General features: G+C 35.2%; 2 pseudogenes; both read right to left on the bottom strand.

Moving 5' to 3' along the window:
- Positions 1-351: 351 nt before the first annotated feature.
- On the bottom strand, positions 352-4,518 carry LOC102532089 (elongation factor-like GTPase 1; annotated as a pseudogene).
- Positions 4,519-7,325: 2,807 nt separating this feature from the next.
- LOC102531853 (ATP-dependent RNA helicase DDX3X pseudogene) lies at positions 7,326-9,552 on the bottom strand (annotated as a pseudogene).
- Between the last annotated feature and the right edge of the window lie 12,328 nt (positions 9,553-21,880).

Genomic DNA, 21,880 nt, shown 5'->3' on the forward strand with positions numbered 1-21,880 from the left:
AACAGCTGCTCAAGCTCCATTAATAGCTGGGGTGTCCATTAGCCTTATGAAAAGCTCACTCCTTCTGCCCTAGAAACACAGTGTGGAATGTTGGCTTTCCTTTTGTCTTTATCTCTGCTCTATGCTATCTCTTCTAGTCCCCATTGCTCAGAGATGCGCAGGAGAAGGTTGGCATTTTTTAAAAGATATTTATATGAATCAACTTTATTGAAAGTGAATGCACAGAGAATTGCAGCATGCAGAAAATTTCTCAGTGTCAAACCCTGGGTGATAGTTTTTAATTTATTATAGAAAAAAGACTCTGGCAATGGTAGTAGTTACTTATTTTGTTATTGAGGGTTCTCTGCCTTTCTAGGTGCTCCACAATCTTTTCTCTGACACGAGGACATGCTCTCCTGTTTCCTGAATTAAAATCTGGACACAGGGATCAGCTTGGTTTAACAGCTTCCTTCCTTTGACAAAGTGAAGCATGCCACTTAGAGTGTTTCAGTTCAGCAGTGACCTTCAGAATCAGGGTGCTTCAAAGTTGAATGGTATAAATGATGGGCAAGATGGCAGGTTGCACAGTGGTGTGGATTTCAGCACAAAGTCTTGATGGCGTCCTATTCCTAGCACACTTCCCAGAAGTTATCTCCTCTAGATTTCCTTTCCCATCAGAAGATACAGGATTTCCAGAGTGCAGCATGCCCTGTGGTGGACTGGGGGAAGGTCATCTGGTGTTGCCGAGAAGCCTAATGGCACCCACTACAGAAACTCGGCGGGACTGTATTTGGGTCTCGAGACAAGCATTTTTTCCCTCTTTAAGCCATACCACTGAATACTCAAGCAAATGCAATAAAAGACTCTTAGTTGCTTCCTTCCTGGGGCGGAGGTTTAGAGGTCATACTCTCCGCCTGGTGCTCATCATCTTTTGGTTCTTCTACCTCTGGACTTGATTCAAAGACACTCCCATTCTGGGTGGTCCTGGGTGGGCTCCTAGGGTGCCCACCTCTGTGCTGCTCCAAGCTGCTCCATGTGTCTTCTTGCAAGTTCATGCCTCTGAGCAATTCCTTTTTGGGAGAGAGGTCTTGGATTATTCTAAGGCAAAGCTTTAGCATCATTTGCAAACATTTTGGCAAAAAGATAATAACTGGAGTAGTATCTTCACTTCCATGTTTCATAACAACTGCTTCAGTGCCTCAGATTCCATGGAAGAGAATTAAATTATTTGTAATCCTCTGGGCACACATCAGTTTTTTACTCCACTCTCTCACTTGCAGTACCAAAGGGACCAAGATGTTTCTCACACATCATAGCAAAAACAGCATGGGATACTGGTAGCAAATGACTGCATAAGGCATTGATTTGAACTTTAGGATCTGAATGTCAAGCCATCTGGGCTTCAATTTTTAATTCTAAAATCACAATTTCATCAGTTTTTTCTTTGTCCTTTATCAAGGAAGCATCACACAAATTCTCTATATTTTCCAGAATCAAGTCTACAAATAAAGGTTTCTTTCCCTTTGACTAGGTCCAGGTGACAAACTTTTAATCTAGCTTTTAGGGAACACACATCCTCACACATATACGTACACTTGGTTAATGAGAGAGGAAACTGGTTTACATTCCTCCCCAAAGCTTGGACACTGCACCCTTCACAATTTGACTACGTATATGGTGCCTTCGTGTCTCCCTCTCTTCCATACTCACTCTGTCCCTTTTTCTTTGAAAGTTTAGGGAGTGTATTATGATCACCTCTTAGTCCTAACAAAACCTTCTGACTGACTGACTCTCTCTTTTTACAAATGCGGGTTAATTTGGGCATTTCTTTGGCTCCAATTGTGATTTAATGGGAAAAGTACTACTAAACACCCTATTTTCTTATATAGATCAGTATGAATTTTGGCTTTTACTTTGGACTCTTCTAATTTAAATTTATACTCTAAATTTTTAAGTTTTTTATATCCCAATTAATTATTATATATTGAGTACTTTCTTTTTTTAGAAAGTGTGTGTTTTGTGTAACCATGAATAAAATATGTATCACCTATGAGTGTATTATTGTCATTATCACTGAATTCTAGATTATCAGTTTGAATTTATAATGTATAATTTAACATGCTAGTATTTTTTCTTTCTCCTTGTTATGGGAATTATTATAGCACATAAACTATATATTCTTCCCACCTCTTAAACTATACTTGACACCAACATAGATCTTTCAAGAACATTTTATATATTTTCTCTCTATTATGTAAAGAGTTATTTGTTATTTTGATAAGTAAAAGTTATATATTTGGTGTCCAAAAATGATACGTATGCTTTCTACATAGATACAATTTTCTGTTAGTACAAGTAATTTTAACTTTTTGTTTACATTTTAGGTAATAACATAGAGAATCATGTTTTCAGTTTGTTGTTATTGTTATCAACCCCTTCCCCTTAAAAGATCTTGTTTTCATTGAGGATAACTTAATCTGATAATGCAGAAACCAAAACATATTTTAAATTGACTAAATTGATTTATTTCTGATGACTAATAATCAAATTTTAAGGCCTTAATGCTTGTATGAAAATGGACAGAAAGTTGATAGACTATCAAAATATCCTAGTCATTAGTTGATATTTTAGAATTATAACTACAGGCATACCTCAGAGATACTGTAAGTTTAATTCCAGATTACCACAATAAAGTGAATATCACAATAAAAGTGAATCACATGAATGTTTTGGTTTCCTATTATATATAAAATTTATGTTTACACTATACTGTGCTCTATTCAGTGTACAATAGCATTTTGTCATAAATCAATATACATACCTTTCTTTAAAAATATGTCATTGCTAAAAAATGCTACCCTTTATCTGAGTCTTCAAGGAGTCATAACCTTTTTGCTGGTGGAGGGTCTTGGCTCCATGTTGATGGCTGCTGACTGATCAGGGTGGTGGTTGCTGAAGGTTGGGGTGGCTGTGGCAATTTCTTAAAATAAGACAACGATGAAAGTTGGCCTTTTCCATTGACTCTTCCTTTGATGAATGATTACTCTGTACTGTGCAGTGCTGTTTTGCATTTAACCCACAGTGGAATTTCTTTCCAAATTAGAATCAATCATCTCAAACCGTGCTGCTGCTCTATCAACTAAATTGATTTAATACTCTAAACTCTTTCCTGTCACTTCAACATTCCTCACAGCATCTCCACCTGGAGTAGATTCTATCTCAGGAAACCACTTTCCTACCTCATCCTTAAGAAGCAACTCTTCAACCATTAAAGTTTTATCATGAAGTTGTATAACTCAGTCACATCTTCAGTCTTCCTGTCTAATTCTAGTTCTCTTGCAATTTCCACCACATCTGCAGTTACTTCCTCCACTGAAGTCTTGAACCCCTCAAACTTATCCATAAAAGTTGGAATCAACTTCTTTGAAAGTCCTGTTAATGTTGATATTTTGACCTCTTCCCATGAATTATGCATGTTCTTAATGGCACCTGGAATGGTGAATACTTTCCAGAACGCTTTCAATTTAGTTTGCCAGATCCAGCTGAGGAATCACTATCTATGGCAGCTATAGTCTTATGAAATGCATTTCTTGATAAGACATGAAAGACTAACTACCCCTTAATTCATGGGCTGCTGAGTGTATGTTGTGTTAGCAAGCCTGAAAATCACATTAATCTCATTGTCCATCTCCATCAGAGATGGATGGATGACCAGATGCCTTGTCAATAAGCAGTAATATTTTGAAAGACTTTTTTTTTTCTGAGCAGTAAATTTCAACAGCAGGCTTAAAATATTCAGTAAATCATGTTATCAACAGATGCACTCTCATCTAGGCTTTATTATTCCACTGAGAGTGCACAGGCAAGATAGATTCAGTACAATTTTGAAGAGCCCTAGGATTTTCAAATTTTAGGATTCTATTTATGGTAATAAATGATTTTGGCTTCAACTAAAGTCACCATTAGCCCCTAACAAGAGAGCCAGCTATCCTTTGAAACTTTGAAGCCAGGCTTTGCCTTCTTCTATATAGCTATGAAAATCCTAGAATTCATCTTCTAATATAAAATAGTTTCATCTACATTGAAAATCATTTGTTTAGTGTAGCCACCTGCATTACCTTAGCCAGATCACCTGGATAAATTGCTGCAGCTTCTCCATCATCACTTGCTGCTTCACCTTACATTTTAATGTTATGGCGATGGCTTCTTTCCTTCAATTTCATGACTCAACAACTGGTAGCTTCTTTTCTTCTTCTTCTGCAACTTTTCTTCTACAGTGTCCTACCTCATTCAGTCTTCAAGAAATTGAAGAGTAGAGTCTTTCTCTAGATTAGGCTTTGGCTTAAAGGGATGTTGTGGTTGGTTTGATGACTAATACTTTCTCTATGTTAGCCAGAAAGTTGTTATGCTTTCTGTCATTCATGTATTCACAGTAATAATGCTTTGAATTTTCTTCAAGAACATTTCCTTTGTGTTCACAACTTGGTTAACTGTTTGGTGCAAGATGCCTAGATTTTGGCTTACCTTAGCTTTCAACATGTCTTCCTCACTAAGCTTAATCACTTCTAGCTTTTGATTTAAAATGAGAGATGTGTGGCTCTTCCTTTCACTTGAACACTTACAGGCCATTGTGGGGTTATTCACTGTTCTAATTTCATTGTGTTGCTTCTCAGGAATAGGGAGTCCCAAGAGGAGGGAGAAAGATGGGGACGGCTGGTAAGTGGAGCAGATAGTCACACACAACGTTTATTGATTAAATTTGTAGTCTTATATGGGCATGATTCATGGCATGCAAAAATAGTGTACTGTCCCTTCATGGGGTACCCAAGTACACTTTATTTTTTATGGGTTTCTATTTATTTTTAAATTGTTTCTTGGTAAGTGAAAAATGTATTCTCAAGCTTGAAGTTATATAGTTGGTTTAGTCACAATTTAACAAGTCTGTTGATCTTTCAGACTCAAAAAAAAAGCTTATGACCTTAGCAGAATATATGTTAAAATAAATACATGCAATTGGGAAAAATTGTTTTTATATCTATTACTTTTTTGAGCTTATCTAACATTTCACTATAATTGTTATGGAAAAGACTATGTCCAATTTAAGGTAACAAAGTTAATCAGATCAATGCTCAATACCAGTGAATTATTTGTCTTTTATAATTTGATTTCTGTGATTTCTTTGGAAGCTCATTACAACATTGTATCTTTTTTAAAAGTTATTTTATTTCAGTAAAAAAAAATGTTTTCACTATAGTAAGAATAGAGGAGCAAATGACAATGATAACTGTGTCACAAGTAGATTAGCAGCCTTTATTTGTTTATTCTTTTGAGAAAACAATGCTGAACTTCCTAAAGTTTTTTTATTTGTTTGTTTTTTTGGAGGTACTGGGGTTTGAACCCAGGACCTCGTGCACACGCTCTATCACTGAGCTGTTTCCCTTCTGCCATGAACTTACTAAAGTGTTTGTGACTTCTAATGTGCTGAATCTGTTTCGCCTCAACTGGTGAGAAATGATGGTGCTCAATGGCCCTCTTCTTTCAATCAGAAAGTGGAATTGACTTACGACCTCCTGGGCCCTTTAAGAATATCCTTTTTTCTGCCAGTACTCAAAGTAAGTCAAAGCTCTTTAGATACATTTTCCATTCCAACTAGAAAGGACATAAGTATGAAAAGTTTTCAATTTTAGATTTCTCATTCCTCAGCTTTAATTATAATGGAAATTACATTTTTAATTTCTAATATGAGCAATAGAAAAGGATGAACAGGAAAATGATGTGGTGCATATACTAGACATATTTGACCAATAAATAAAAACAAAAGTTGAGTAAAAAATTACATTTCTAATCTTACTCATGATACAGAAGAAAGGCAGTCCACTAAAGCATACTGATTGCGGCACATGAGGCTTTCTTATTATGTTTCTCTTTTCATTATATTTCTTTCTTTTTCTTTAAACTTCTGCTTTGTGAAGTATTTTCTTAAACACTTAGAATGGAAACTAAAGCAGATATACTTTTGAAGTGCCATTTAGGGGAGAAGAGAATTTTTGAAAATTGAGCAATATCTCTAAATGTGGTTTACAGGGTGTATGTGATCAGAATAAGACATTGGTGAACTTTTAACTCATGATTAAGAGTTTTTAACTTCTGTTCTTAAGTCTCACAATAAATCTCGTTTCTTTTCATGCTTCTAGATTTTGCTCCTTGAGCTCGTTTCTGTAAACACCAATCACTTGAAATTGAATATCCAAAAGATTAGCCATTTCAAGAGTCATATGTCCTGCCTTACTAAAATATGCTAATATAGAAAATTCTACGGGCTGTAGTTTTATTTTAATCTTTTGCTCTTTTCCATTCAAGGCAAATGTCACCACTAAATACTAAAGTATTATTGCGGGAATATTTTATTCATACAGCAAACATTAAAAAATGTGATTTAGTTGAATTTTTCTTAGGCTCAGAGATTGCTTCTAAAAATCATAGAAGACTAACTCACATTGATGACAGATTTATTAAGGACAAGTGATATATTAAATCCTTGGAAGTTATATTTTACATTAAAGGTAAATTAAAACCATAAATTAAATGTGTGCACAGATGAGCTTCGTCTTAGCAAACAGTAATCAGGTGCTGTTTAATTTTCCTGTACTGGATAGATTCATCAGGACTTACTGAGTCTCTCTGGTAATTTTCCATATCCCCCATATGTCTGACATTTGCTTCATTAGAATCAGGTCTCCTTACAGTCATAAAGCAAAGTATACTTTTATATTAAGTAGAAAGGATGGCATTACCATCGTGATATTTTAATTCGGAAAACCTATATCTGCTGTTCTCTATAATGACATATTTAGGAAGTCAAATATCCTTAAGAGAGAGGTTTACTACAATAAAGATAGTCGACTTTTGAAATATTTAGTGAATAGAGTTGGTATGTACCTATGTGCTTAAGTTTAAAATGTATAGCTTTTTTAAAACAATTTTAGCCCAAGTTCAATGAGTTTATTTTTTCAGAACAATTGAAATTGTTTTGTCTTAAGCATTACTGAGCCAACAGGAATGAAGTCAAAATAAAAAGTTGTCTAAAGTTAAAAGTACATTACATTAGCATATAAGTGATCTGCAGTCACAAAATTATAAATGCAGTTTGGAATGGGGGGTAGGTGAGAGTGGAGTTAATCCAAACGACAGCAGAGAAGTCTTCAAACTACCTTCTGAACAGGGCTGCTGATTATTCCTTTCACCTCTTCTTGTGGCCTTGAGTTTCCTTAAAAAAAAGAATCAATGGAGTATCACAGTTGGTAAATTTGCTACAAGTTCTTGAGACCACACAATGTGTGGTCTGGCTAAGTTACATGTGGTTTCCACATTAACTTGTTTGGCAGGATGATCTGCTGCAAATTGCCCCACTAGTCAATCCCCTGGGAGTTATAATTTCCTCCGTATCCATCACTGTTGTGAAAGCCTCCACAGCCATGCCCACCAAATTCTTTGCTGGTGCTGTGGCTTTTCCACCACCTCAGTTGCTGTTAGCACAGCTCTGCTGAAGCTGGAATGGCCGACAACACTACTTTATTGATAGCCTCTGGCACCAAATCATCCACAGAATCTACTACTCTTAGAATGTCCAGGACTGCTACCCTTGGAATGGTGTTGATATGCCATATTTTCAAACCAAGATGGCACCCCTTATTTAGCTTTCATGAGGTGATCCAGCAAACTCTTGGTCTTATTTGTGTTCCTCTTGTTAAAGAACACAGTGGTAAGGCCAAGATTTCCTACACATCCTGCGCAATCAATACAATGTACATTTTCTTCAATATCATTTGGCAAGTCAACATTGATAAAGTGTTGGTAACATTTGAAACGTCTAGTCTTCTTGCGGCTACTGCTCTAGTCAACTAGAACTGGGTTTTTTCCTGAAAGGAACTGGTGAAGACCTCTTCATTATCTAAGATTGTTCTCCATGGATAGTCGTACAAACATATCCTTCATGGTGTGAAAAAATTCTCCGGAGAATCTTCACCCTTTTTGGTCTCCACAGACACTAAGGTCAATGTATTCTTTCACTGCATTTAGGAGGTCAAACAGCAACGATTGTTTGTCTGACTCTTTCCATGTGATGTTCTCAGAGGTATCCCAACAGCCAAAGAGATATATTCATCCAGGAATTCATAAGCAAGCATCTATATTTTCTTAAGGCAAGTAGCACTAAACATCATGGTACAGTAAACTTTCTTTGGTGGCATACTGTTTTGTTCAAGTATTCTATATTTCTGAGCTTCCAACCCCATAATTATGTCAATCCACCTTATCCAACACCAAATATTTGAGAAACTCTAATCCATTATTTTCTCTTTCCATCATGTCTGCCAGGACTCCAGGAGTGGCAACTAAGTGCCATCTACATTCTAAATATCAAATCTGCTGACCAATATCAGCATCACCCTAAGTGGTGTAAGGACTATCTCTAGACCAGTAGGAGTATTTTCTGGCTTCCTTATAGATCGACACTGCCAGACTTCTCTTGTCAGTGCTAATAACAAGGTGATTTAGTACTGCTTTCAGTGTGCATACCTTCCAGTCTTTCCTTCATGTCCCTCAAAGCGTCTCCTGGACCATGTGAATAAATCTGACTCAAGATAGGCAAGGGAAATGCTGCAGTTTTTACAGATGCTGCTTGGGTACAAAGCCATCAGATTTCTTTTCTCAATCATAAAAAGAATAGCATCCTTAAAAAAAATGCATCCTTTTGCACTGAAGTCAAGTGAGTATAACAAGTAAGCTTGATGTTTCCCTTAATAATTTCTCCCATCCCCACATCAATGAAAGTTTCAATATGTAGGAGACAGCTGTTGCCTGTTGCCTCAGTTGGAATGTTATGCTTTTCAAAGTTAATTCCAGTGTTATCTTCAGAACAAAGTTTCTGTTCCCAACATTTACTTGGTGGAAGTGGTTTTGGCCAAACAGCTTCATCGATTTGTCACACCAGCAACTGTTTTTACCATATTCAAACTTTCCAGAGTCATTTCTGCCAGCTCACATGGCTGCCAGGGTTGTCATAGTCACTCCCTTCACGGTCATCAAACCTTCCCCTTTATCCACTTCCACAATTACTGAAGAAAGTAGACTTTCCTCTGGAATCACTATGAGACTCAATACTGCTGTATGTGCCCTTGTCTTTGGTAGAACTCCTCCCTGAACTGTCTTTATCGTCGAGTCCTTTAGCATCTTCTCCATTCTTCAGGTGAAAAGAGATATAACATCCTTTGCTCACTGTACTTCCTTGACTCTGATTATCTGAAGAATTTAAGTGTACATCAGCAAACTGCTGGTCCAGCCCAAGCACATTTTCTACTACCACAGGATCTGGCTGTGAATCGTGCAGAGAACTCAGAATCTGCTTCTGCTGCTGAATCTGTGTTTGATTAACAATATAGTCCCTCTCGCTGGAGAACTGGGGCTCTCTTAAATGTATAGAATTTTGTTTCCACAGATAAGGTCTCCGGATATATAGCCATATATGAAGGAAATGTCTGAACAATTTACAATTCAAAAGAAGTTTTACGACATTATCCCCCAATGATTACAAAATGGCTAAGCAAATTATCTGATATCTATGTGTCTTAATTTTCTGTATATTTTCTAAATGGAGTTTAAATTATTTAATTTCCAAATTATCTCATTAGATTTGTCTACTTGATAATTCTCTAACCATACTATCATTTCTGATTAAACATTATTGTATATATTTCAATCAGAAAGACTCATTGAAATTTTACAATTTTCTTTTTTTCTTTGTTTATTCTATTCTGGGTTAGAGTGGACTCAATGATCTATACTTTTCTTTGTGATAAGGAGTTAAGGCTTTGGCTCCTAAGCAAAGAAATATGAATTCACTTAATGGCTTGCAGGTAGCACAATGACATAATGTAATAGCAAAAAGTCAAAAACTAATGTTTTGAATTCTAAATGGGTTTAAATCAAACATTATATGCAGTTAGAATCACTTTAACAGTGTTAATTTGGGAACATATTATACTAACAAACAGATATTATGGCTAATACTTCTTGACATATTCAAGGTTAAATGTTGGCAAGTGCAATGCAAACTCTTCACCCAGCCGCTTTTAAATACTACATGTAAAATACAACATGTGTGAGTGCTACCGGTTAATAGATTTCCATAATCCTGATTCTATAGATAAGATTGTTCAAATCTCAAGATGCAATGCAAACAATCCAATGCCCAATAAAAAAGAAATTATTTTCTTAGTGATCTTTCCTGGATTATATGCAGATGAAATATATGAGTATTCTTTGTGCTTTTGTTTCCTTTACAATTGATAAAAGATAATGTAGTCTGAGTATTTAGAATGATATGAGTTCCAAGCTTTAAAAGATTTATAAAATACAGATCCAGCCCATTACTTTACAGAGAAAGAAATGGGGGTGAAGAAGTTAACTGACTTGCCTATATGAAGCTTGCTATCTAGTGGTAGATTTGAGAGAATAAGTCAGAATATCCGATTCCTATGTCAATGTATTATTCTGTACAATATATCACCCTTCCTTTTGAATCAACACTAATGCATAATAAAGGGATATTTCACATACATACCATTATTGCTTTAATGCAGGCTTTTCTGCTTTACAATAATCATGCTTTCTGGATTAACTGAGAAAATAACTATCAGATCTCTTCTTTTTTTTCCTGAGTACAGAGTTTTCCCAAACCTAACCTGACGTGAAATTTTCTACCTCTACTAAAACCCATTGAATAACAGAAAATGAATTTCTTCTCTTTGCCAGATAGCCAGAAATTTCCAGGAAATAATTACAGCAAAAAGCTTAAGGAGAAAACAAGCCATCTACTTAGAAATTTTGTGTTTGGCAGGAATTTAAGTGTTCTTGGTAAAGAATGTTTTAAGTATGCGAATGATATATGGTATTTCGTCATGTAGGTTACTTCTAAGGAAGTAGAATTAGAGGGAAAGGAGATCTATTTTCAGTTCTATACGTGAAGCTCTTCCGTCCTTCCTTCTTTTCCTCTCTCTCCTCTCCCTCCTGCTTTCTTTCCCTTCCTGCGTTTGTTTCCCCTTATTTAAAAATAATAATCCAAAGTAAATATGGCAGTACTTTCTGGAGTGACTTCTTTTTTCTGATTTTATATTTGCTTCAGTATAGCAGGATTAAAAACAAATAATCCAAAATATTTAAATAAGACCAATGTACCCCTAATTGATAACTACTGAAATTTGCAGATTAACAAACAATATTTATATAATTTTAGGAGAGAAACTCAAATGAGATAACCTTCAATATGTACTTTAGCTTAAGTTTACATTCTGAACTCAGCCCTCAAGTGAAATATCAAAACAGTTCACCTGATGGTTATTTAAGTGGATAGCAAACATTCCCAAAGCTGTATAGTGTGGGATTTAATTGGGAAAGATTAGTGGTCCCTTGGTCTCTTGAACTAACTAGTTTGTTCTTCCAAACTTAGAAAAGTGAAATTTATTTATAGGTCTTCAGGCTTTTATCCTTGAAATAATAAATATTCCCTAAATAAGCATGCTAGCTGTAAAAAAGAAAAAGTAGCAGAGAAAATATAAGTCTACATATTCTTCAAATACTTGACTTTCTAATTCAATGGATAATTGGGTAACTGGTCCCCATATTATGATGGAAGAAGAGGTGGACCAATGAGGTAGTCTTATTTATAAAGATCTGCATACTGCCAAGCTATTAAAACTATTTTTTTCTCTGCTCCAGAATTGAGAGCTATGTCACAAGATGCATATTTTTAATTATGAGTTTTTAATCCCTTTAGTCATTTCTCTTCCACACACAAATAAAAGAAGCAACTAGCTGACTTCCTGGATAATGGGTATGCAGACTTATTTAGATTATGATTATTACATTAACATTATTAAGACATAACAGATTCATCTATGCTAGAGAAAAACCTCCTTAATATAACTGATTCCAGAGAGTATCTTACCCAGGGCACCGTCACATCCATCAGTTGACTCCCACTCTGAGCTATCATATTCAGTTAGTTTCATTAAGTTTAGTTGTCAGAAACCATAAAGAAATGTAGGGTTTTATCCTTTCTCTTCATTTCTGTATCTCCTTGTGCTTAAAATTCTTTTCGTTTTTTTCAAGTTCCAGCTCCTTTGATTGTCACTAACTGTTTGATCAAGAAAGAAATGTTCAAGCATACACAGAGCCTCAACTGTGTGCTCCACAATATGCCAGTGGCTTTTCCAAACATCTCATTCTTTTTCACCTTTACAGCAGTTCCATGGACCGCATAATCATCCAACATTTCAAAGGAAGAATCTGAAGTTTACAGAAATAAGGAGTACTGGACAGAGGCAAACACGATCAGTTCTAGATGAGGGTTTGGATCCAGACTTTTTGACTATAAGTCTGTTACACCATAGGCGCCTCTCTTAACTTGAGTACCCTGTTGGCCGTTTCATTTATTTCCGTATGTCTACACAGTGATGCAATCTACTGTCATAGTGCTTGGTGTTTTACTCTCTTCCTTCCTCCCTTCCTTCCTTTCTTTTTCCCACTGTCTTATTTTCACCAGTCCTGATGTGTTAATTGATTTCTCTTTAAAATACAAATTTTTGGCATGTGAGCTCTGGTGAGCATTTAGTGTCTTTATAATGGATTCTTATAGAATGTCGATTACAAAATCCCCATTCTTGATGAGAAAATAAAATTCAAGGGTTACTTCTACCAACTTTATGTGATTTTTCTGTCTTCTGAGCATTTAACAGAAGTGTATTGGCTGAATCACATAAACTGTCTGCACAGTGGAGTCAGGATTAATATCCAATTTATTTATAGTAAGTGGACACATGATTATAACATATTAATAATTTTTCTGAGATCAGACCAAAAGTTTGAATGCCAGTTGCAAATGTAAGAATTAAATTTATTTTCTGATCTTTCTGTTTAGCATTCACTTCCCTTTAATATTGACATATAATTAACTTAGGTTCTCAGCATTTATGAATTATATGCTAGCCTGAAAAAATCATACTATTAATACAATTTACTGAAGTTTATAAAGGTTGTATGTTGTCTGAGTCCATTTGGAGTGCTATAAGGCAATACCACAGACTAAGTAGCTTATACTCAATAGATACTTATTTCTCACAATTCTGGAGGCTGTGAGTCTAAGATTAGGGCACCAGCATGTGCCCTAGTGAGACTTCTCATTGTGGTCCTCACATAGTGGAAAGCGCTCAGCAACCTTTTTTATAAGCACTAATCCCATTCACTGGGGTTCCACTATCATCATTTAAGCACCTCCCAAAAGGTCTACCTGCTAATACCATCACCTCTGAGGGTTAAGATTTCAGCATATGAATTTTGATAAAACATAAACATTCAGACCAAAACATTTACTTAGGCTTAAAAAAGCTGGAGGCTTTGGGATTTCAATTCTCATTTGCCTTAACTTGGCTGCCTATAAGAAAATTGCTCTACTTTGATTTTCTTTTCAGTAATCTTAATCTAGTATACTATGAAATTTTTTTTTCTGGCTAGGTTATGAGATCAGTTAGATTATATAAATACCAGAATTTCAGCCGTACAGAAAGAAAGTATTCTTCAATGACAAGATTAGATTTTGCCTCTTGTTAACAACTTAGCACTAAAATTGAATCAGTTAATATTATGTCTTTTCAATTGTCCATTAGTAAATCATAAACACTTAGAAAAGAAATTTTGTCTGCCTTACTTTTGTTGAACCCCTTTCTAATGGATTCCTGGCACACAGTAAAATTTCAGTAAATATTTACTAAGTAAATAATTCTGGTGTTTCCAGTTCTGCGTGTAAGAAGTATGGAAGCCACCACTTCATCCCAACAATAAGAAAAAGTTGAACAGAATGAAAAATCACCACCTCTTCTAGAATCCCCAAGAAAAGTCTTGACACAAAGCAAATCCTTCTCCCAAGAGAGACCAGACCCACAAACAACTTACCAGCAGAGACATGAACAGAAACTGTCATGGAAACCAGGGCTCAAGTAGTAAAACCAGAACTGTTATTTCCAAAGTGTGGGAAGCTCAGTGTGGACAACTCTGAGTGTTAAAACTCCATGGGAAACAAGTCCTGAGGAGGGGATGTGGGGTGCTGTGATGTGAGATTTACCTCTGGGAACTCAACCAAGTTCTCACTGTAAATATCAAAGGAGAAGCCCCTCCTGCTTCAGGCAGAGGGAGGGGAGAAGGAACCAGGTTGAAATACACTAGAGCACTCTCTTCTTAAACAAGATCTCCCCTCAGAAGAAACTAGTTCAGCGGGGCCTAACCTGCTGGGGTATTATCAGATTCTAACTGACTAAGAGATGGGAAAAAAAAAAAAACAACTCCAACCACTGTCTTCATAGTTTCACTTTTACAGAATGTCACATAGTATATAAACTTTTTTAGACTGGCTTCTTTAGATTAGCAATATGCATTTTGGATTCTTTCTTAACTTTTGATGACTCGATAACTCATTTCTTTTTAGCACTGAATAAGATCCGATTGTCTATATGTACCACAATTTATTTATATATTTACCACTGAAGGGCAACTTGGCTGCTTCTAAGTTTTGGCAATTATAAGTAAAGCTGTTGTAAACATCCATATGTAGGAGCTGGGGGTGAAAAGGGATGAATAGGTCAAGCACAGGTGATATTTAGGGCAATGAAAGTACTCTGTGTGGTTATGATGATGAAGACATGTCATTACACATTGGTCCAAACCCAAAGAATGTACAACATCAAGAGTGGACACTTGACACAACATTGTAGAATAATTATAACTCAATAAAAAAAAAAGTTAAAAAAAAGAGTGGACCCTAATGTAATATATGGACTTTAGGTAATTATGATGTGTCAATATCAGTTTATCAATTGTAAGAAATGTACCACTCTAGCGGGGGAAATTAATAATGGGAGAAGCTATACATGTCTAGGGACAGGAGATATACAGCAAATCTCTGCATCTTCCTCTCAACTTTGCTGTGAATCCAACATTGATCAACAAAAATCTTTTAAAATAATAATAATAATAATAATAATAATAATAATAATAATAATAATTCAGAAGCATATATATTTCTTTCTTTATCCCATTGCCAACACAAAACAGATATGAACATGCCTACACATTTGAAGATGAATATAAGCATTAAAAGGATAAAAGTAAATTTATTATGCTCTCATATTAAAGCAATTGAAAGTTAACCACTGGCTTTCTCTTTTGGCTAATAGCTTTTCTATTTTTTATGATTGAAGTACAGTCAGTTACAATGTGTCCATTTTTGGTGTACAGCACAATGTTCCAGTCTTGCATATACATACATACATTCATTTTCATATTTTTCTATTAAATTTTATTAAAGATACTGATCATAGTTCCTTGTGTTATGCAAAATAAACTTTTTCTAAAATCTATTATTATATATAGTGGCTAATATTTGTAAATATCAAACTCACAAATTTATCCCATCTCTCCCCCTTTTCCTGGTAACCATTAAGACTGTTTGCTAAGTCTGAAAGCCTGTTTCTGTTCTGTAGATGAGTTCATATGTTCCTTTTTTTTTTTTAAGATTCCACATATGGTATTTTTCTTTCTCTTTCTGGCTTACTTTACTTAGAATGACGATCTTTAGGTCCATCCATGTTGCTGCAAATGGCATTATTTTATTCTTTTTTATGGGAGAGTGGTACTCCATTGTATAAATATACCACAACTTTTTTATCCAGTCATCTGTCAATGAACATTTAGGTTGAAAAGCAATTGAAAGTTAATTGTAAATAAATTAACTGTAGTAAAATATCTAGGTATGCATTTGAAATTCACTTTTCCAAAATTGTAGCTACCTTTGTACATTTATAATTATCTCCATTTAAAAATAACTGATGAGATAGACATATATTGATGTCAAAACTAGAAAATTTTATAGCTAAGATTTAAGCTGTGGCTGCATGTCCAAAATTCTAATTCCTGCAGTCCACAGGAAAATGTGTCCTTGTCCACCATATTGCACTGAATCCTGCGAAATTACTTGAAATCATATGTTCAGCCCAAAATATAACCAGTTTTCTTAGCTCCCAGCTCAAAGATAAATAACGCCCTCTCTACTGAAGTAAACTTCTGTATCTCTAAGTTTAGATTTTAACTAGGTATGATTTCGGGAATTGAGCTATGGGAAAACTTTTACCTAAGCATTTTACCTGTTAACAGTGTTTTACCAGAGATATCATTTACTAGTTGTTTCCTTTAAGTCCGTGGTGTAAACACTATAACCTCTAAGTCAATATAGCATAGATCTCTGTAGAACAGAATGTAATAAAGAATGAGTATTTTTTGGCTTCTGATACAAGAATCAAAAAAGAATTCTGTTGAGATCTTGCCTGCCAGATAGCCTTTAGAATAGAGGCTTTGAGAATGTGTTAGTGTTTTTTATAGTGATATTATTGTAATAAGAAAATAATAAAATGTTAAGCAGTAGAAGGAGCAGAAATGGCCTGATTTAAATTACAATGTATTTTTGAGTCTCCAAATTAATATACCCTGATTACATCTTTCATTTAATTAAATTAGTTCATTTATTTCATTTCAATACCCACATTACATAAATGTCATTAACACAGCACTTTCATTCAGATCACCAAAAACTTATTGAGTGACGTTTGAGGGTTGTGATCATGTTGTAAGCACTAGAGATTTTTAAATGAATGCCATGTTAACCCTCTCTCTCTCTCTTTTTTTTTTCCTTTAGTAGAAGTGCAACTGATAGGGGAAGACATGATAAAATTATCATTTAATTGCAGTATGTAAAATACAATACTATATGAGTGTAGATTTCCTGTGGCAGGTAAGTACAAAAAATGTGATTAAAGTAGCATGTATCGGAAAAGAGATGTGGAGAGTGCATATCAGCAGAACTAGTGTCTAGTCCAGGCTTCTTTTTTTTTCTATGGTCCTAATGTGAAATCTTGAGCTAAGAGTTTCACAGTTGACCGAATTCCTTTAACCGTTAAATAACTGATTAGTACTTAAAGCAGTTAACACTTCTTGTGAAGCTTCGTTTTATAGAAAAACCCTCTGGCTGTTCCCACGAATACAAAGATCTTACTGAGTGAAAAATGAAGCCTTATAGGTAGCAGATAAAGAAGGCATAGCATCAAGGAATCATATCATTGTGTTCTACCCCCTGCTAGTTAATACATTCGGCACGCAAATCACAATACAATTTTCTAAGACTCCAGAGGAAAAAAATATGTAATTGTCTGAAACATGACTGAGAAATAGTAAAGACAGTACACGAATTCAACTACCTACATGAGGAAGATAACATTTACTTTTATTTTTTATTGCATTTATGCTAGTTTTTGTTAAGGTAGCAACTATCAATGAAAATCAAATGTGAAAGACATTTCAAAGTGTGATTTTACAATACATGATCAGATGACCCTGGGTGGTGTTTATACTTCCGTTTCTGCTTTTCATCTAGGTGGGGAAGTTATACACGGGGCAGAGGCTGATGGGAGGAAAGATGTTGCTGCGCTTCTGCTGAAGTAAGGGAGGTCGCAGAGTGAAACTGTAAAGCTTTTCCCACCATAAATGAATTCTCTTACAGACCTGCTTATACTGGCAGAAATATTTAGTGTGTTCATTGCGATAAGTGTTGTTATTGAAATATAGTCATTTTATAACATGTTAATTTCTGGTGTACAGCATAATGATTCAGTTATACACAAATACATACATTTTCCTTTTCATATTCCTTTTTATTATAGATTACTAGAAGGCATTTGAATATAGTTCCCTGTGTTATACAGTAGGACTTTGTTGTTTATCTATTTTATATACAATAGTATCTGCAAATCCTGAACTCCCAATTTATCCCTTCACCTGCCCCTTTACCCCCTGGTAAACAGAAGTTTGTTTTCTATGTCTGTGAGTCTGATAATAAATTAAAATATATATTTCCCTTAAATAAATGGCCCTTCATTCTACACGAAATTTGAAATGATTTTTTTTGCAAACTGATTTTTGTTTTACACTTACTTGCAAACATGGGAAGAGGGAATAGATGTAGCATTAGATACCCTCATAAACACATTCAGTCCATATAAAAGGAAATTTCCAACTTTCCTGAAGATATTAATCAAAACTAGTGCCCAAAGCAGCTAACCTTGTGACAACAAGATAAATGAACTGTGGAATACACACAGAACCTGAGATGTAAGGAATACAATAAATGCCATACATTCTACAAACTTCTGCGCAAGTATATTCTCTGAAAAGTGATTTTTGTGAGTTTGTCTTCTCTACTGATATTACCAGACATGAGTAGGAATTACAGCTATTAAATAAGGGCTCCATGATGTAACACAAAGAGTTCAGGAAGCACTTTTATTACTTACCATCAGTGAAGATACTGACTGCCTGCTGTTTAAGAAAGTTAGTCCTGCGGATGTATAACCCATTAGACCTGGGGAAAAAAAGGATGCCTAAAGAAATGTGCCGTTACTCTCACAGGTAGCTAGATTCTCCATCCGGGTGAACTGAGCTGTGCAAATTAGCATGTGATCACAAACCAAGACCAAAATAAGCCCAAGTAATGAGGAAAAGATATCAAACAGGGAGGATGAGAGAAAAGTAAAGAAGAACCCCTGTTTCTTTTTCCAATTGCTTTCCTATTAGGTTTTCAAAGGAATCTATGTTGGGTGAGAAAGATTTTTATTTTCAGATCCACAGATAGATTTTCTTATATATATGGCAAACAGTGGGGGGTAGGGGGAGGAACATAGCCTCAAGGTGGGATGAGCAAAACAATAGTATCTAAAAAGATTCAATGAATTGGAAAGAATTGCTTGTTCTTAAACCATCTGCAAGCCTGGCTAAGTTAAATGTATCTGAAAAGAAATCAACAGATTTAATTATTTAGGGAATGTTTAATAAAATTTAAAAAACATTTAATTGCATTTTATTTTAAAATAAACTAAATGTTAAATTCCTTAGGATCTTATTCTTGATGACGTATTACAGACTGTTGTGTTAACTCTACATTTACCCTAAATGTATGTAAATCACACAAATGCAAACGAATATACGTAACACATATGATGACAACACACATACAACCAGAAAGTAAAAAGTGTTTATTATTCAAATAGTAGGATTTGTTTCTAGGGAGAAAAGGGCCTAGTCCCAAGCAGGTCCAAAAATGGTCTGAAACAGCAGGAAAGGGAAACTGGTAAGTGTCTGCAGTGGGCAGGGTGTCAGACTGTGGGGAAGGTTTCCTTTGTGTGGACGGGGCTTCTACCGTCTGAACTTCCCATGAGCACCAAAAGAGGGGCCACTCAGGCTTTCTTAACAACCTACCCAGATCAGTTCTGTTTTATGGCCTGAATATGATCTAATTCTGTGAATTTTTCACGTATGCTTGAGAAAAATGTGTTTTCTGTGTTGTTGGATGGAAAATTCTATAAATGTTAGTTCCATCTAATTAACTGATAATCCTGTTCAGGTCACCTGTGTCCTCACTGATTTTGTACCGGCTTCATTTATCAATTTATAACAAAGAGGTTTCAAATTCTCCAACTTTTTTATTTGATTCTACTTATTCAATTTTATATTTTTTTCTTTGTATACTATTTATCCTTCTGTTTTTCTTAAAACTATTTTCATGGTTGTCCTAGAATTTACAATATGTGTGTTTACATAATACATGTGCACCATCAAATGTCACTGTAACACTTTCTGTGTGGTGCAATTACTGTCAGGAGCTCAGCTGATCCGAGCAGAGAGAACTAAGCAGCCAGAGGTCAGAGGAGCTAATTAAAGCAACGGCAAAAGAGTTAAATCTTTAATCATGTACTGCAAGGGAAATAAGCAAGAGGCTAAAACCATGGAAGCTCAACTCCTCGGTAGTTGGAATAGCACACCAGTCAAGGGGCAGATGGAACAGCTCAGGTGCTGGGGTGGCTCACTGCTGAGAGCCTGAACAAAAGACTACGGCACTTGTAAGGACCCTGAGGTCAGGGATGACTAGAGGGAAGAGAAAAGAGTGGGAAAGCACTGGGTACTGAGTCGGAATAGGGTAAAGTGTGTTCCTGGTTTCTTTCCCCCCTTTCTTCCCCATAAAGAGGCTTGGGCAGAGGAGGCTGAAGAGGACTTCTGCCCTTGGCGTCAGATAAAGAGACCTCGGAAGGAAGACACTGGGGTTGTGGATGCATGGATGTGAAGACCGTGACTGTCTGGGGTCTTACATCTTGAGGAGACTCTCTTCAGAGACTTCAGTGAAGGGGCTGTGTGCCAAGTCTGGTGTGGGGAGGGGACTTTGGCCTGTAAGACATGACTGGTGAAGCCCTTATAATTGTCTATAGTCAAGCCTGAAAAATCACACATTTTTTTAAATTGAAGTATAATCAATGTATTGTGTCAATTTCTGGTGTGCAGTGTAATGCTTCAGTCATATGTGAACATGTAGTCTTTTTCATATTCTTTTTCATTAAAGGTTACTACAAGATATTGAACATAGTTCCCTGTGCTACACTGGTTTTTAACTAGAAGCTAACCTCTTCAGTTACCTTAAAGAATTTATCTTCAATATCTTCCTCTTATATCTTGTGACATCGCTGTCATTTATGTCAATTGTCCATAGGTTATATATTCCTGGTATGTTGTTACTAAATTGCTTTAAACAAGCAGTTGTCTTTTATGTCAACAAAGAATAAGAAACGAAGAGTATATTTTGTTTTTATTTATAACTTTGACAACCATCTTCCTTATGTAGTTCCAAATTTCAGACCTATATCTTTTTATTTCTACCTTTTTTTTCCCCTACCTTTTAACATTTCTTGCAGAGCAAGACTGTTAGAAATGACTTCACTCATTTTGCTTTCTGTCTTTATTTCTCCTTTACTTTTGAAGGATAATTTCATAGGATATAGATGAGATTTAGATTTCTAGGTGTTGGGTTTTTTTTTCTCCTCTATTAACACTTGAAATGTTCAACCCACACTCCTTTTTTTTGGCATAATTTTTGATGAGAGGCCTGACGAAATTCTTATTATTGTTTCTCTCTCTGAGTATCCTTTTTCCTTTATCTTCCTTCAACATTTTCTTCTCTTTTTTTCCCCTGCAGCTTGAATATATGTCTAGTTTTTTTGTTGTTGTTGTTTTTTGCTTTTTATTAAATATTGCTTACTATTCTCTCAGATTCTTTAATTTACGGTTTCATGTCTGTCATTAATTTAGTAAAGTTTTTGGCCATATTACTTAAAATATTTTTCTATATTTTCTCTTTCTTCTTTTCTGTTTGTTACAATTACATGTAAGTTATATCTTTTTAATTATTATTATCCTATAGTCCTTAGATGTTCTATTTATTTCCTTTATTTTTTTATTCATATTTCTCTTTGTGTTTCAGTTTAGGCCACTTCTATAACCAGTTTTCAAGATCGTTGATTCTTTTCTCAGCTATCTAGAGTCTATTAATTAACCCATCCAAGGCATCTTTTAGTTCTGCTATTATATTTTTAATTTCTAGAGTTCCCTTTGATTCTTTCTTAACGTTTTCATCTGCTACATTATCTACATAATCTAGCGCGTTGTTTACTTTCCCCTTTTGGGTCCTTACTTAGAAATTTCAGTTCTCTTTTCTGATAATTCCCACATGTTGGTTCTGGTAGTTGCTTTACTTTTTCAGGATGTTTTTTCTTGCATTTCAGCAGGCATTGTATTTTTTTTTAATTGAAGCTGATGTTATGGAGAGTAAAGGAATGTAAATAAACTGACCTTCAGCATGAGGATTTTACATTAATCTGGCCAAGAGTAGGGCCATGTTTGTGTACCTTGAAGACATAAGTAC

This window comes from Vicugna pacos, chromosome 14 (genome assembly GCF_048564905.1).
Source record: "Vicugna pacos chromosome 14, VicPac4, whole genome shotgun sequence".
Lineage (NCBI taxonomy): Eukaryota > Metazoa > Chordata > Mammalia > Artiodactyla > Camelidae > Vicugna > Vicugna pacos.